Source organism: Balaenoptera borealis (genome assembly GCF_965194805.1).
Source record: "Balaenoptera borealis genome assembly, chromosome: 3".
NCBI classification, from domain to species: Eukaryota; Metazoa; Chordata; class Mammalia; order Artiodactyla; family Balaenopteridae; genus Balaenoptera; species Balaenoptera borealis.
In genome coordinates this window covers 88,406,413-88,423,083 of record NC_138866.1, presented here as the reverse complement: position 1 = coordinate 88,423,083, position 16,671 = coordinate 88,406,413, and the positions used below count along the sequence as shown (strand labels likewise).

General features: G+C 38.4%; 2 long non-coding RNA genes across 2 annotated transcripts; one reads left to right on the top strand and one right to left on the bottom strand.

Annotated features, from left to right (window-relative positions):
• Positions 1 to 2,374: 2,374 nt before the first annotated feature.
• On the bottom strand, positions 2,375 to 16,452 carry LOC309627179. The gene is made up of 2 exons (XR_014243571.1): positions 14,048 to 16,452; positions 2,375 to 13,890 (listed from the first exon to the last, which is right to left on the bottom strand). It is a non-coding gene; the product is annotated as an uncharacterized lncRNA (long non-coding RNA).
• LOC309627172 lies at positions 7,637 to 8,416 on the top strand. The gene is made up of 2 exons (XR_014243564.1): positions 7,637 to 7,707; positions 7,747 to 8,416. It is a non-coding gene; the product is annotated as an uncharacterized lncRNA (long non-coding RNA).
• Positions 16,453 to 16,671: the final 219 nt, after the last annotated feature.

Below are 16,671 nucleotides of genomic sequence, written 5' to 3'. Positions count from 1 at the left end.
TGAATTTGACCTTATATATATGATTGTGAATATAGATGATTGTTTTACTGTTTTCTTTCATCCTTCCTACTAGCTGTGTACATGGTTGATTTACTACCTTTGTTGAATATTTGCCTTAACCAATGAGGTTTTTCCTTTAGTAAGTTTCCTTTCATAATTTTTATATTTCAGTCGTGGCCTTTTCTTTTTCACTTAGAAAAGCCCCTTTAAGATTTCTCATAAAGCTGGTTTGGCGATGCTGAGCTCTTTTAGTTTTGCTTCTCTGTAAAACTTTAGATCTCTCCATCAAATCTGAAGGGGAGCCTTGCTGGGTAGAGTATTTTTGGTTATAGGCTTTTCCCTTTCATGACTTTAAATATACCATGCCACTCAATTCTGGCATGCAGAGGTTATCCTGAAAAGTCAGCTGATAACTTTATGCAAGTTCCCATGTTTGTAACTTGTTGCTTTTCCTTTGCTCCTTTTAATAGTGTCTTTTTATCTTTATTTTTTTGCCATTTTAATTACAATGAGTCTTGATGTGGTCCTCTTTGGGTTGATCCTGTTCTGGCCTTACTGTGTTTACTGGACTTGGTTGTCTGTTTTCTTTCCCAGGTTAGGGATGTTTTCAGCTCTTATGTCTTCAGGTATGTTCTACACTGATTTCTCTTTCCTTTTTGCTTTTGGGACCAGTATAATGCAAATATTAGTACACTTGATGTTGTTTCACAGGTCTGTTCAACTTTCATCATTTCATTTTATTCTATTGTTTTACTGTTCATCTTCAATGATTGCCAGTACTCTGCCCTTCAGTTTTCTGATTCATTCCTCTGTATCATTTAGTCTACAGTAGTTTCCTTTTAGTGTATTTTTCATTTCAGTTATTGTATTCCTCATCTCTGTTTTGTTGTTCTTTAATGGTCTAACTCTTTTTAAAAAACTTCTAACTTCTTGCTCTGGTCATCCATTCTTCTCCTGAGTTCTTTGATCATCTTTACAGTCATTACCTTGAACTCTTTCTTGAGTAGATTGGCTATCTCCACTTCACTTAGATCTTCTTCTGAGTTCTTATCTTGTTCCTTCATTTGGATCGTGTTTCTGTGTCACCTCATTTTTCTTAACTTGCTGTTTTTATTGCTATGTATGTAGTAGGTTCATTTCATTTCCTGACCTTGGAGAAGTGGCCTTTTGTAGGAGAGGTCCTATGTGTCCCAGCAGCCCAGTGTCCCCTGGTCACTAGAACTATATGTTCTAGGTGTACCCCCTATGTGGGCTGCTTGGGCTCTTCTGCTGTGGTGGGCTGACTACTGTGGGTGGTCTGGTAGGCTTGGCTGCCCCCAGACTGCTTGTTTGCCAGGCTCTGCCTTGTATGGAGGCTGTCTGTGCTGCTTGGTGAGACTAAATCATAAGGCAGCTGGCTGCACAGCTCTGGGGGACACCAAATCTGGTGCTGGTTCACTTATGGGTAGAACTGCAGTCCAGGTGATATCAGGGCTAGTGCCCAGTCACTGGTTCTGGGGCTATGCTGGCTACTGGGAGGAAGAGACAGGTCCTGAGTTCTGGCTGCAGGGCCCAGGAGTCGCAGAGTTGGTGTTGGATCACTGTTCCTGACACAGCTATCTGCAGGGCCGGGGGTATCCCTAATCTTGTGTTGGCATTCTGATGGGCAGGGTCAGGACCCAGCTGAGTCCATGGCTGCTTCTGGCCTGCAAGTGAGTGTTCTGGTCACACAGGCTGCTGGGCTGTGGTATTCCTGGAGCTGGTGTGTGCCTGTTGGTGTATGAGGCTGATCCCACTGCTAAAGCAGGTTTGCTGTTGGGTAGGTCCAAGCTCCATCCAGTCCCTGTGCAGTTACCACCTGCCGATGGTGAGGCTGACTCCAAGGCCAGAGCAGGCTCACTTGTCAGAGGGGCCAGGGACTCTGGGGCTGGTGCTGTCCACTGAGATGTGGAGGCTGGTCCTGGGGCTTTTGGTGGCTGGGCCCATGTCCAGGGGCAGCTGTGCACTGAGAGGATCTGAAGGCAGCCTGTGTGCTGGTGGGTGGGGCTATGCCCCTGCTCAGTTAGTTGCTTGGCCTGCAGCATCCTAGTACTTGTGTCTTTAGTCTGGTGGAAATGGGTGGGGCTCGGTCCTGAGGCTAAAAAGATAGAGGGAGGATTCTGAAATTATGCTTGCTGGTGCCAGTGTCCACGAGGTAGAAGGAGCGCCCCCAAATGGCTGCTGCCAGTGATTATGTCCCTGAGGCTGTGCTGTAGTTGCCTCTTTCCTCTCTGGGAAACTCTCCAACATCAGGAGGTAGGTGTGACCCAGGATCCTTTCAAATGACTGCTTCTGTTCTGATTCTTGGATCATGTGGGATTTTTTGAGCATCTTTTTTTTTTAATTAATTAATTAATTAATTAATTTTTGGCTGTGTTGGGTCTTCGTTTCTGTGCGAGGGCTTTCTCTAGTTGTGGCAAGCGGGGGCCACTCTTCATCATGGTGCGTGGGCCTCTCACTATTGCGGCCTCTCTTGTTGCGGAGCACAGGCTCCAGACGCGCAGGCTCAGTAGTTGTGGCTCACGGGCCTAGTTGCTCTGCGGCATGTGGGATCTTCCCAGACCAGGGTTTGAACCCGTGTCCCCTGCATTGGCAGGCAGATTCTCAACCACTGAGCCACCAGGGGACCCTGTGAGCATCTCTTAAGAGTGGAATCTCTATTTCCCACAACCCTCTGGCCCTCTGGAAAATAAGCACTACTGGTCTTCAAAGCCAAACTTTCTAGGAAGTCTTCTTTCCAGCAAAGGACCCCTGGGTTTGGGAGCCTGATGTTGGCTTCATACCCCTTGCTACCTGGGAGCACCTCTGAAATTGTAATTATTCTCCCATTTGTGGGCCACCCACCTGGTAGTATGGATCTTGACTATATTGAGATTTTGCTCTTCCTTCCTGTCTTGTCGTGGTGGCTTCCTTATGTCTTTAGCTGTAAAACATCTTTTATGGTAGGTCCCGGCCTTTTTCATCAATTGCTGTTCTGTAAACAGTTGTAACTTTGGTGTGCCCATGAGAGGCATCAAGCTCTGGGTCTTTGAATGCTACCATCTTGGAGAATCTCTCCACTTCATTCTTAAATCATATTATTCAATTTTTCTTAGTATCTTATTTGATTAGCGACAGTTTGAAATTTATTATCACTCATGTTTACTTCGCCTGTTTTAAAAAATTGAATAGTGCATTCATTCATTTTGAAATGAAGGTAGTGACCTGTGAATTTCCATACCTCAAAAATCAAGGATAAGACAAAAGCCTTTTCTACCTGTGTTACCCTCAAACTCTGCACCCCACACCAGCCTGGGGATTAACCTCTTGCACCCCTGCTCACCTTCTGTTTTTGGACCGTTAACCATCATATTGCGTCTGTATGTGTGTTGACAAAGTGAACTCTAGTCTTTCCAGTTTTTGTGTTTTGTTTTTTGGTTTAGGGAACAGTCCTACTCTGAATGTACATTTACTGCTCTGCTGAAGTTCATATATAAACCTGTCAAGCACATTACCAGAGTTGGAATTGCTTGTATATACACTTTGATAAATTTTAGAGACAATGATAGAACAGAAGTAAATTGTATTCCAAATCCCACAATATTCTCACACCATGAAAACCCTTCCCTTTTTAATATATTTGTATGTAGTTTATCTTTATGTCCATACTATATTTCCCAGAGATGGGTAAGTGTTATGTTTCTTGCTAGCACATTTGCCGTATTGTTCAAAGTCAGGCGTTTAGTGGTTTTAGCATGATCATATTTCCATGAACTCGCAAATACAAGATCTTCTCTCACACTGTCTTTTACTCCCTGCTGTTTTATATTGCCCTCCTAATTCTCAGTCCTGGTCTTTCTTTCTGTTCTTCATCAACCTGGATAGGTTATACTATTTTCTCCCTTATTCAAGACCAATAAATAGAATAGAATACAGCACCCAGAAATAAACCCTGATATATGGCCAAATGATTTTTGACAAGTTGCCAAGATTTTTCAAAGTAGAAAGTATAGTATTTTCAACAAATGGTGCTGAGAAGTCTTGTGGTCAACATGCAAAAGAAGGAAGATAGACCCTTACCTAACATCATATGCAAAAATTAATGAAAACGTATCAAGAAACTAAATATAAGACCTAATAAAATAAAAAGTCTTAGATGAAGACACAGGACAAGAGCTTCATGACATTGGATTTGGCAGTGTTTTCCTCAATATGAAACGAAGGAACAATAAAGGTACAGCTAACAAAAAAATAAACAATTTGCAGTATATAATTTTAAAAAATGTGTATCAAAGAAATGTAAACAGAATAAAATGGCAACCCACAAGATGGGAGAAAATATTTGAAAGCCATCTATCTGACAAGAGATTTCTATTCAGGATATACAGAGAACTCCTACAACTGAACAAAAAGCAAACACCCTGAATCAAAAATGGATAAAAGACTAGAATAGATGGTTCTTCAAAAAGATGTACAAATGACTAAGCACTTGAATAGATGCTCCATACCACTAAATGAATGTTTATATATTTGTGTACATGCATACACACACAAGCACACACACACATACACAAGCAGAAAACAAGTATTGGTGAGGATGTGAGAGAGTTGGAACCGTTGTGCTATGTCAGTGGGAATGTAGAATGATACAGCTGCTTTGCAAAAGAGTATGGCAATTTTTCAGATGTTGAAAAATAGAATTACTACATGATCCAGGAATTTTACTATGAGGTATACCCAAATGAATTGAAATCATGGTCTTAAAGAAATATTTGTACTCCAGTGTTTAGAGCAGTAATAATCACAGTAGCTAAAATATGAAAGCCACCTAAGGGTTCATCCACTAGTCCCTGGATAAGCAAAGTGTGGTATACCCATATAATACAATATTATTCAGTGTTAAGAAGGAAAAGATCTAGGAATATGCTACAACATGGATGAATCTTGAGGAAATTGAGCTACCAAAAATGCCATTTTTGTGACTTTTAGTGAGTCATAACAATACAACTACTTATTTCAATTATATGGGGTACTTAGTGTAGTCAAAACCATAGAAATTGGGAGGGTAATGATGCTTTTCAGGTGGTTATGGAAGAAAAAGGAAAGTTATGTTTAAAGGATATAGAGTTACAGTTTTAAAACGTAGAAAAAAATTAGAAAGATAAATGGTGATGTTGATCACCCAATAATATGAATGTATTTAACATCACTGAACGGTGCACTTTATAATAGTTAACATGTTATATTTTATGTTATTTGATTTTACACAATTGGAAAAGAATGTAATATCAGGAAAGGGAGTGGACCTGGGATAGAGCAGAGGGTAATCAAAAGGGTGAGACACTGCATATGTTGAAGAAGAGCTGAGAGTCTTCATTGGCCAGAAGAGACTTTATAAAGAAAAAAAAATTACTCTGAGGGTGTATTAAATAGATATCTATGGGTGTACTGCTATCTCCCATGGGTTATCTTAAAAAGTCTTTAATAAAGTCCATAAGGCTTCCTGAGGCTTTTTTAAAAACTGGATTCCCTATGAGATAATTAGAGGGTGGTACTTAAGTCTATGTCTAGGTTGACAGATTTTGCAGGGAAGACGAACTTGAGAACAGTGGAGGTCCTGAGAGTTTAAGTACATGGAAATTAGAAAAAAAAAAATAAAGGGAATTAGGAAATCTTTGGACTTCGAAGGTCATGTATTACTGAGTCAGACCTGAGGTTTCTAAGGAGTTATGTACACAGTTGCTATTTGGATTACTTGTGGATAAAGATAAGTGGAAAAACTAGAGTCGTTTCCAAGTGTAGGTAAGACATAATGAGAGGATGGAGGTGGAAAGTAGGGAGGCCCAGAGAAAAGTGGGAAGGTCATAATGGGCCAAGATGGTGGTAATATCCAGCAGAACAGATGGTAGGGAAGACTATGGATTCATCTTTTTTATTTCGGCTCCCCACCTCATCCTTAATAATTCTTTGGAAATATTTCATTGCTCTGTGATGCAGGTACAGAATTCGAGTGAGGAGACTACACCCTCAGTGTTCAGCTGTCTGAGTCCTCAGTGTGCTTAAAATGATGGAGAACTATTGCTTCTTTATGAGAAGAGTTAGTACCTCGTAGCTAAGCTTAAGCTGGAGCTTATGCAATATTGATTCCATTTTATATATACTGTTGGAATGGAGGTTCCTCCTCCTCTTTTCTTGACCATTATGAAATGAATCTATATTTATCAATATTTGGGTATATCAGATAAACACATTAAGTAAAGGAATCTTATATATTGGTCCCTGCATAGTTTGCTCTTTCTTGTTTCTCTTTTACCTTTACTAAATTAGCACAGGGAGAGACCTTGAAATGTTCTAATCAGGAGAGATTAGAACATCATATTTCTAGAGAGGTTGGTTGGACAGAGCAATGGTCCCAGTGAGAATCAAAGCTTCTGTTTCTACTTGGAAGTGTACCTGTATAGAGTAGAGGGCTCCAGGAAATATCCTAGAATATTCCAATGTCCCTGCAGGAGATCATTAAGAGAGGCAGGATCTGGTACCAATCAGTGTACTATGACATGTTTGTCAGTCATCTGATGTGAGATTCTCAGAGCCAATCCCATATGGTAGGGCTGAGTGCAGAGTGATGAAGAACCTGTGAAAGCCTTTGTTTGCATGTTAAAGATGAAGCTCTGATTTCGGGGAGAATTTTCTTACCTGACTGAATGTCATCCTTCTGTGGGGACCAGATTCTGTGCTTTTCCTCTGTTGATGACCACTGACTGAAAATCATTAGAGGATCATGTCTAGACAGCATTCTTTATTTAATTTCTTAAAGAAGAAAACATTTTTATCCACTTTCAAATTGAGGATCAACGGGAATGACATCAGTGAAAATGTCAGAGTAGGGAGCTCTGGCTTGTGTTCATCCCCAGAAACACTGACATATGTGGTAAAACCTGTCAAAATGATCTTATCAACACATGTAAGTTTTCTTTTCTTTTCACCCTGTAGATTTATCTTTCATTGAAACTTTACTTACTACAGGATGTGGAGAATAAACAAGGAAGTAGAAACTGTATTTCCTGATGAGAGAATCACTAAGTCACATTAGCTGTTCTGAGCTATGTCTTACTCATCGTAACTGTAATTAAAACAAACAAACAAACAAAACACTTTTTTTTGTAAGTCAGTTCTGACATTTCCTCATTAAAGACAAGGTAACAGATACAGACTTAGATTTACCAGAGTTGAGCAAAATTTTGATTGTGCCTGTGTTGAATGTATGAGCATGACCTGCTACAAAACTTCATTATACTTATTGCCACAACGGACAAATTCCCTTTTTCCACTACTGATATGTTGCATGTAAGGAACGCATAGGTCACTAACCCCAGCTGGTCACAGGTAAACTCTGCCACATGGATTACTGCCTGTTTTCCTGCTGGAAGACCACACATTCTCGAGTATCATGCCTGCAGAGTATCTGGGCTCTTCTTTTTTCTGGATAAAGGTTAGATAATCACCTAATTTTATGAGAAATATATAAATTGTATTTGCATATTCTTCAGGTTTTTATTTATCCATTCTCTTTCAAGTCCTAAGTGCAAATATTAAACTGATTTCCAAGAAGGTGGTAAATAAGACAGCTACGTTTATGTTCCAGAATTAGCAATAAATCATAATACAATTGTAAATGCATTAATATGTGATTAATATGTAGATACTTATGTAAATGCAATTTTAGTAATGCTTTGCGGAGAGCTTCAGAATCTAGGTATTAAAAAAAAAAGAAGAAGGAGTTCTTGAAACTCTCAGGGAATTATAGAGAAGTCTTTGTGTCTATAAATATCAATCTGAAATAATGCATTTTCTCAGAAATAAACTAGGCATAAAATTGTAGGAAAAAACTTCATGAAATGAAAGAGCATGTGAGACGGCCATACAAGAAAAAGAATATTCTCAGAGAATAATGAACAGTGTGGAGTTCAGCAGAAGGGTAATACAGATTCAGAGAGTAAAACTTTGGAGAGCCTAATTATGAGTTCCTCATATTTCATCTTTGGAGAGACGGTAGTCATTTGAAATATGATGTTATAAGGTGACATTAACATAGTTAAATACTTTCGTTTAAAAATGACCACTTAGAACCAGAATAAATGAAAGAGAACACAAAATTATGTTTTTGTTGATTTTTAAAGACCTCAGGTGAGTGTTGATAATTTAAAAATACATGATGTCTTTCACTGCAAAGTAAAGGAGCTGTTACAGTGGAGGATTACTGGACTGAATGTCAATATTATGACATAATATGAGTGTGTTTCATGTTTGGTAATTGCAATCATTGTTGCTTTTGTTGTGGTCATCCATTTACAATGCTTGGTGTCAGTCTATTTATCTCTTGTAAAAATAAAATACAGTCTGTGTGTGTGAAAAAAAACATACATGATGTCTTGAGTAAAGTTGTATGGAATTTGAGATCTGGAAAAAAGCATTTCTTTCCTGTAATGCTAGGATGCTAATTGGACATTTTTGCGAGAAAGAGATTTCAGGATGCAAATCTCGTGTCTCTAAGGTGGGAAGTCAGTTTATGGTGGAACATTCTATTAAACTTGTGTGAGTGGAGAAATATTTCTTTGGAAGGAAGAGGTCACAAATCCCTTTTTAATAAAGTTAGTGGTTTACAGTATACTGAATGAGCAAAATGGCTTATTTTATATATAACTCCCTGGTCCATAGGTTGGATGAGCAACGTAGTATTCGGTGACAGATGCACTACTTTGACGTTGGGATGAAAGTCATCCATGAATGGGGGGTGGCCCAGAGCATCGTCGAGCAGCAAAAGAATGTTTTGCTGGGACGTCCTTCTCCAAGCAATATTTCTCTACATCTGGGATAAAGTGGTGGCAAAACCAGTCCTGGAAAGTGGCCTGTGTAATCCAGGCTTTGGGGTTACGCTTCCACACAACAGGAAGAGAACCCTTGGCTATGTTTTTAAGTGTTCTTGGGTTCTCTGAATGATAAACTAAGAGAGGCTTCAGCTTCATATCACTGGAAGCATTGCCACCAAACAACAGTTAGCCTATCCTTTGCTGCTTTATAGCCCGGCATCAACTTTTCCTCCTTACTGATGTAACTTTGATCCGGCATCCTCTTCCAGTACAGTTGTGTCTCATCCACATTAAAAACCTGCTTGGGTAAATACACACCATCATCAATAATTTCTCAAAATGTTTCAGGAAGTTCCTGGACAGCTACCCTATCTGCACTTGCTGCCTCTCCACTTACTTTTACATTGTGAAAGTTGGCTCTAGCCTTGAACCAATGAAACCAGCCATGGCTGGCATTAAAAGATGTGCCCTCTGATTCTTTGCCGTATTTCTTCTTCAAGTCTTCATAAAGGCTTTTAGCTTTCTCTTGAATCAGCATTAAGCTGAGCAGGACTCAGCGATGATGTTGATCCTGCATCCGCACACTGAGAAGTTTCTCCATCTCCTCCATCACTTTTCCATGCTTCTTCGATATTTTGTCAACATCATCGGCACAGCAGACTTCACATGTTCCATGATCTTATCCTTGTTCTTTAGATTCGTGCCAATGATTGAATGATTCATGTTATAAGAATGAGCGATGTCTAACATCTTTTTGCCTCGCTCCACTCTCTCAATTATTTTCACTTTTGTTTCCATCATTATCGCTTGGCGCTTCTTAACAGTACCAGCTACATCACCTCTGCTTTTATGCTTGCTTCCAGACATCTTGGGCTTGAAATAAAAGTACTGTACTACTGTACTCTGTACAGTACTGTAAAGCACACAAAAGCACAACCACTTATAGAGGGTGCACGCACGTGACAATGTATGCCAGACACGTGAACTAACTTACATGATTGGACATGCGAATGGACGTTTGCATCTTTGAAAGTTTGCAACTTGAAGGTTCGTATGTAGGTGACTTACTGTATTTGTACTGCCTAGGGAGAAATACCTAGGAAAACTTTGGTATGAGTTATGTCAGAGAATGTTTTTCTTATGTTCTCTTCTAGGAGTTTTAAGGTGTCATATCTTATATTTAAGCATACAAGCCATTTTGAGTTTATTTTTGTGTATGGTGTGAGGGTATGTTCTGACTTCACTGATTTGCATACGGCTGTCCAACTTTCAAAACACCACTTGCTGAAGAGACTATCTTTTCCCCATTGTATATTCTTGCCTCCTTTGTCGAAGGTTAATTGACCATAGGTTTGTGGTTTTATTTCTGGGCTCTCTATTCCATTCCATTGATCCATGTATCTCTTTCTGTGCCAATACCATGCAGTTTTCATTACTGTAACTTTGTAGTATTGTGTGAAGTTTAGCAGGGTTATGCCTCCTGCTTTGTTCTTTTTCCTCAGGATTGTGTTGACATTTCTGACTTTTTATGGTTCCAGATACCTTTTAGGATTATTTGTTCTAGTTCTGGGGCAAATGTCATGGGTAATTTGATAGGGATCACATTAAATCTGTAGATTGCTTTGGGTAGTATGGCCATTTTAACACTATTAATTCTTCCCGTCCAAGAGCATGGGATGTCTTTCCATTTCTTTGGATCATCTTCAGTTTCCTTTACTAATGTTTTGTAGTTCTCAGTAAATAAGTCTTTCACCTCCTTTGTGAGGTTTATTCCTAAGTATTTTATTTTTTTGATGCCATTTTAAAAAGGATTGCTTGTTTACATTCCCTTTCTGATATTTCATTGTTAGTGTAAAGAAATGCAACCAGGGACTTCCCTGGTGGCTCCATGGTTGAAAATCCGCCTGCCAATATAGGGGACACGGGTTTGAGCCCTGGTGTAGGAAGATCTCACATGCCGTGGAGCAACTAAACCTGTGCTTCACAACTATTTAACCTGCACTCTAGAGCCCGTGAGCCACAACTACTGAGCCCGTGTGCCACAACTACTTAAGCCCGCATGCCTAGAGCCGGTGCTCTGCAACAAGAGAAGCCATTGCAATGAGAACCCTGTGCACCACAATGAAGACTAACCCCCACTGGCCACAACTAGAGAAAGCCCGTGCACAGCAATGAAGACCCAATGCAGCCAAAATAAATTAAAAAAAGAAAAAGAAAAAGAAATGCAACCAATTTATGTATGTTTATCTTGTATCCTGCTACTTTGTTGAATTTGTTTATCAGTTCTAGTAGTTTTTGTGTGGAATTTTTAGGGTTTCCTTTATATATATTATCATGTCATCTGCATATAATGACAACTTTACATCTTCCTTTCCAATTTGGTTAGATTTTATTTCTTTTTCTTGTCTGATTGTTGTGGCTAGGACTTCCAATACTATGTTGAAGAGAAGAGGTGAGAGTGGGCATCCTTGTCTTGTTCCAGATTTTAGTGGGAAGGCTTTCAGCTTATGAACATTGAGTATTATATTGGCTGTGGGTTTGTCATAAATAGCTTTTATTATGTTGAGATATGTTTCCTCTATACCCACTTTGGTAAGCATTTTTATCATGAATGGATGTGAAGTTTTTCAAATGCTTTTTTGGCATCTATTGAGATGATCATTTGTTTTGTGTTTTTCCTTTGTTGATGGGGTGTATCATGTTGATTGATTTGCATATGTTGAAACAACTTTGTGACACTGGGATGAATCAAATTTCGTCATGGTGTATGGTCCTTTTATGTGTTGTCGGATTTGGTTTTCTAATATTCAGTTGAGAATGTTTGCATCTATATTTATCAAAGATATTGGCCTGCAATTTTAGGTTTTGGTAGTGTCTTTCTCTGTATGTGTGGTTTTTTAAAAAGTCTTTATTGAATTTGTTCCAATATTGCTTCTGTTTTATGTTTTGGTTTCTTGTTTGTGAGACATGTGGGATCTTAGCTCCATGACCAGGGATCGAACCCACACCCCCTGCACTGGAAGGCAAAATCTTAACTGCAGGACCACCAGAAAAGTCCCCATCTGGTCTTTTTTTTTTTTTTTTTTTTAGTAAATTTCTTTCCTTCTTTATTTTTGGATGCATTGGGTCTTTGTTGCTGTGCACGGGCTCTCTCTAGTTGCGGTGAGTGGGTGTTACTCTTTGTTGTGGTGTGCAAGCTGTTCATTGCGGTGGTTTCTTTTGTTGCAGAGCATGGGCTCTAGGTGTGCAGGCTTCAGTAGTTCTGGCTATCAGGCTCAGTAGTTGTGGCTCGTGGGCTGTAGAGGGCAGGCTCAGTAGTTGTGGCACACAGGCTTAGTTGCTCCATGGCATGTGGGATCTTCCCGGACCAGGGCTCGAACCTATGTCCCCTGCATTGGCAGATGGATTCTTAACCACTGTGCCACCAGGGAAGTCTCCCCCATCTGGTTTTGATATCAGGGTGATGGTGGCTTCATAGAATGTCTTTGGAAGTATTCCTTACTCTTCAATCTTTTCAAAGAGTTTGAGAAGAATCAGTGTAACTTCTGCTTTGTATATTTGGTAGAATTTCCCTGTGAAACCGTCTGATCCTGGACTTTTGTTGGTAGGGAGTTTTTGTAAATTACAGATTCTATTTTGCTTTTAGTGATCAGTCTGTTCAAGTTATCTATTTCTTCTTGATTCAGTTTTGTTCAGCTGTAAAAAAACAACATATATTTTAAGGTTATCTTAGCACCTAAATACTTACCATATATTAGGCCACAAAAGAGCAAAGAAAAAAATAGTAAAATATTTTTTCAAATAGAAAAAGTATTGAAATATTTTTAAGAAATTGGAATAATAATACTAATTACAATAATGACAAATTGTTCTGAACTTAAAGACTACTTTATCTAAGATGCATATTATATGCTTATTGTTTTATTGTTTTTAAATACATGGAATGTTTTCTCTTTTCTAATGTAATTCTTTTATTTTACCTGTATATTGTGAAAAAAATTTAGTTGCACATAATATAAAAAATTACACTTTAATAGGAGATATTAATCCATTTACATTTACTATAGTACTGAAAATACTTAGGTTTAGAGTTACCATGTTATTGAGTGCTCTTTTTTATTTATTTATTTTTTAAAAAGATTTAATTTCTGGGGGGCATACATTATTTATTTATTTATTTTTAACATCTTTATTGGACTATAGTTGCTTTACAATGGTGTGTTAGTTTCTGCTTTATAACAAAGTGAATCAGCTATACATATACATATATCCCCATATCTCCTCCCTCTTGCGTCTCCCTCCCACCCCTCTAAGTGGTCACAAAACACTGAACTGATCTCCCTGTGCTATGCAGCTGTTTCCTACTAGCTATCTGTTTTACATTTGGTAGTATATATAAGTCCATGCCACTCTCTCACTTCATCCCAGCTTATCCTTCCCCCTCCCCATGTCCTCAAGTCCATTCTCTATGTCTGCATCTTTACTCCTGTCCTGCCCATAGGTTCTTCCCAACCATTTTCTTTTCTTTTTTTTTAGATTCCATATATATGTGTTAGCATACAGTATTTGTTTTTCTCTTTCTGACTTACTTCACTCTGTATGACAGACTCTAGGTCCATCCACCTCACTACAAATAACTCAATTTCATTTCTTTTTATGGCTGAGTAATATTCCATTGTATATTGAAGATGTGCAACTTCTTTATCCATTCATCTGTAGATGGACACTTAGGTTGTTTCCATGTCCTGGCTATTGCAAATAGAGCTGCAATGAACATTGTGGAATATGACTCTTTTTGACTTATGGTTTTCTCCAGGTATATGCCCAGTAGTGGGATTGCTTGTCTTATGGTAGTTCTACTTTTAGTTTTTTAAGGAACCTCCATACTGTTCTCCATAGTGGCTGTACCAATATATATTCCCACCAACTGTGCAAGAGGGTTCCCTTTTCTCCACACCTCTGCAGTATTTATTGTTTGTAGATTTTTTTGATGATGGCCATTCTTACCTGTGTGTGGTGATACCTCATTGTAATTTTGATTTGCATTTCTCTAAAGATCAGTGATGTTGAGAATTCTTTCATGTGGTTTGTTGGGAATCTGTATATCTTCTTTGGAGAAATGTCTATTTAGGTCTTCTGTCCATTTATGGATTGGGTTGTTTGTTTTTTTGATATTGAACTGCATGGGCTGCTTGTAAAGTTTGGAGATTAATCCTTTGTCAGTTGCTTCGCTGGCAAATATTTTCTCCCATTCTGAGGGCTGTCTTTTCGTCTTGTTTACGTTTTCCTTTTCTGTGCAAAAGCTTTTAAGTCTCATTAGGTCCCATTTGTTTATTTTTGTTTTTATTTCCATTTCTCTAGGAGGTGGGTCAAAAAGGATCTTGCTGTGATTGATGTCATAGAGTGTTCTGCCTATGTTTTCCTCTAAGAGTTTGATAGTGTCTGGCCTTACATTTAGGTCTTTAATCCATTTTGAGTTTATTTTTGTGTATGGTGTTAGGGAGTCTTCTAATTTCATTCTTTAACCTGTAGCTGTCCAGTTTTCCCAGCACCACTTACTGAAGAGGCTATGATTTCTCCATTGTATATTCTTGCCTCCTTTATCAAAAATAAGGTGACCATATGTGTATGGGTTTATCTCTGGTCTTTCTCTCCTGTTCCATTGATCTATATTTCTGTTTTTGTGCCAGTACCATACTGTCTTGATTACTGTAGCTTTGTAGTATAGTCTGAAGTCAGGGAGCCTGATTCCTCCAGCTCTGTTTTTCTTTTCAAGATTGCTTTGGCTGTTCGGGGTGTTTTGTGTTTCCATACAAATTGTGAAATTTTTTTGTTCTAGTTCTCTGAAAAATTCCATTGGTAATTTGATAGGGATTGCATGGAATCTGTAGATTGCTTTGGGTAGTAGAGTCATTTTCACAATGTTGATTCTTCCAATCCAAGAACATGGTATATCTCTCTATCTGTTTGTGTCATCTTTGATTTCTTTCATCAGTGTCTCATAGTTTTCTGAGTAAAGGTCTTTTGTCTCCTTAGGTAGGTTTATTCCTAGGTATTTTATTCTTTTTGTTGCAGTGGTAAATGGGAGTGTTTCCTTAATTTCTCTTTCAGATTATTCATCTTTAGTGTATAGGAATGAAAGAGATATCTGTACATTAATCTTGTATCCTGCAACGTTACCACATTCATTGATTAACTCTGGTAGGTTTCTGGTAGCATCTTTAGGAGTCTCTATGTATAGTATCATGTCATTTGCAAACAGTGACAGCTTAACTTCTTTTCCGATTTGGATTCCTTTTATTTCTTTTTCTTCTCTGATTGCTGTAGCTAAAAATTCCAAATGTGTGTTGAATAATAGTGGTGAGAGTGGGCAACCTTGTCTTGTTCCTGATCTTGGTGGAAATGGTTTCACTTTTTCACCATTGAGAGCGATGTTGGCTGTGGGTTTGTCATATATCGCCTTTACTATGTTGAGGAAAGTTCCCTCTATGCCTACTTTCTGGAGGGTTTTTATCATAGATGGGTGTTTAATATTGTTGAAAGCATTTTCTGCATCTGTTTAGATGATCATATGGTTTTTATCCTTCAGTTTTTTAATATGGTGTATCACATTGATTTGCATATATTGAAGAATCCTTGCATCCCTGGGATAAACCCCACTTGATCATAGTGTATGATCCTTTTAATGTGCTGTTGCATTCTGTTTGCTAGTATTTTGTTGAGGAGTTTTACATGTATGTTCATTAGTGATATTGGCCTGTAGTTTTCTTTCTTTGTGACATCTTTGTTTGGTTTTGGTATCAGGGAGATGGTGGCCTCATAGAATAAGTTTGGGAGAGTTCCTCCCTCTGCTATATTTTGGAAGAGTTTGAGAAGGATAGGTGTTAACTCTTCTCTAAATGTTTGATAGAATTCGTCTGTGAAGCCATATGGTCCTGGGCTTTTGTTTGTGGGAAGATTTTTAATCACAGTCTCAATTTCAGTGCTTGGGATTGGTCTGTTTATAGTTTCTATTTCTTCCTGGTTCAGTCTTCGAAGGTTGTGCTTTTCTAAGAATTTGTCCATTTCTTCCAGGTTGTCCATTTTATTGCCATATAGTTGCTTGCAGTAATCTCTCATGATCCTTTGTATTTCTGTAGTGTCAGTTGTTACTTCTCCTTTTTCATTTGTAATTCTATTGATTTGAGTCTTCTCCCTTTTTTTCTTGATGAGTCTGGCTAATGATTTATCAATTTTGTTTATCTTCTCAAAGAACCAACTTTTAGTTTTTTTGATCTTTGCTGTTGTTTCCTTCATTTCTTTTTCATTTATTTCTGATCTGATCTTTATGATTTCTTTCCTCTGCTGACTTTGAGTTTTTTTTTCTTTCTTTCTCTAATTGCTTTAGGTGTAAGGTTAGCTTGTTTATTTGAGATGTTTCTTGTTTCTTGAGGTAGGATTGTATTGCTATAAACTTCTCTCTTAGAATTGCTTTTTCTGTGTCCCATAGGTTTTGGGTCATCATGTTTTCATTGTCATTTGTTTCTAGGTATTTTTAAATTTCCTCTTTGATTTCTTCAGTGATCTCTTGGTTATTAAGTAGTGTATTGTTGTTGTTGTTGTTTTAATTTTTTTAAAAAATTAATTAATTAATTTTTTTATTTTTGGCTGTGTTCGGTCTTCGTTTCTGTGCGAGGGCTTTCTATAGTTGTGGCAAGCGGGGGCCACTCTTCATCGCAGTGCGTGGGCCTCTCACTATCGCGGCCTCTCTTGTTGCGGAGCACAGGCTCCAGACGCGCAGGCTCAGTAGTTGTGGCTCATGGGC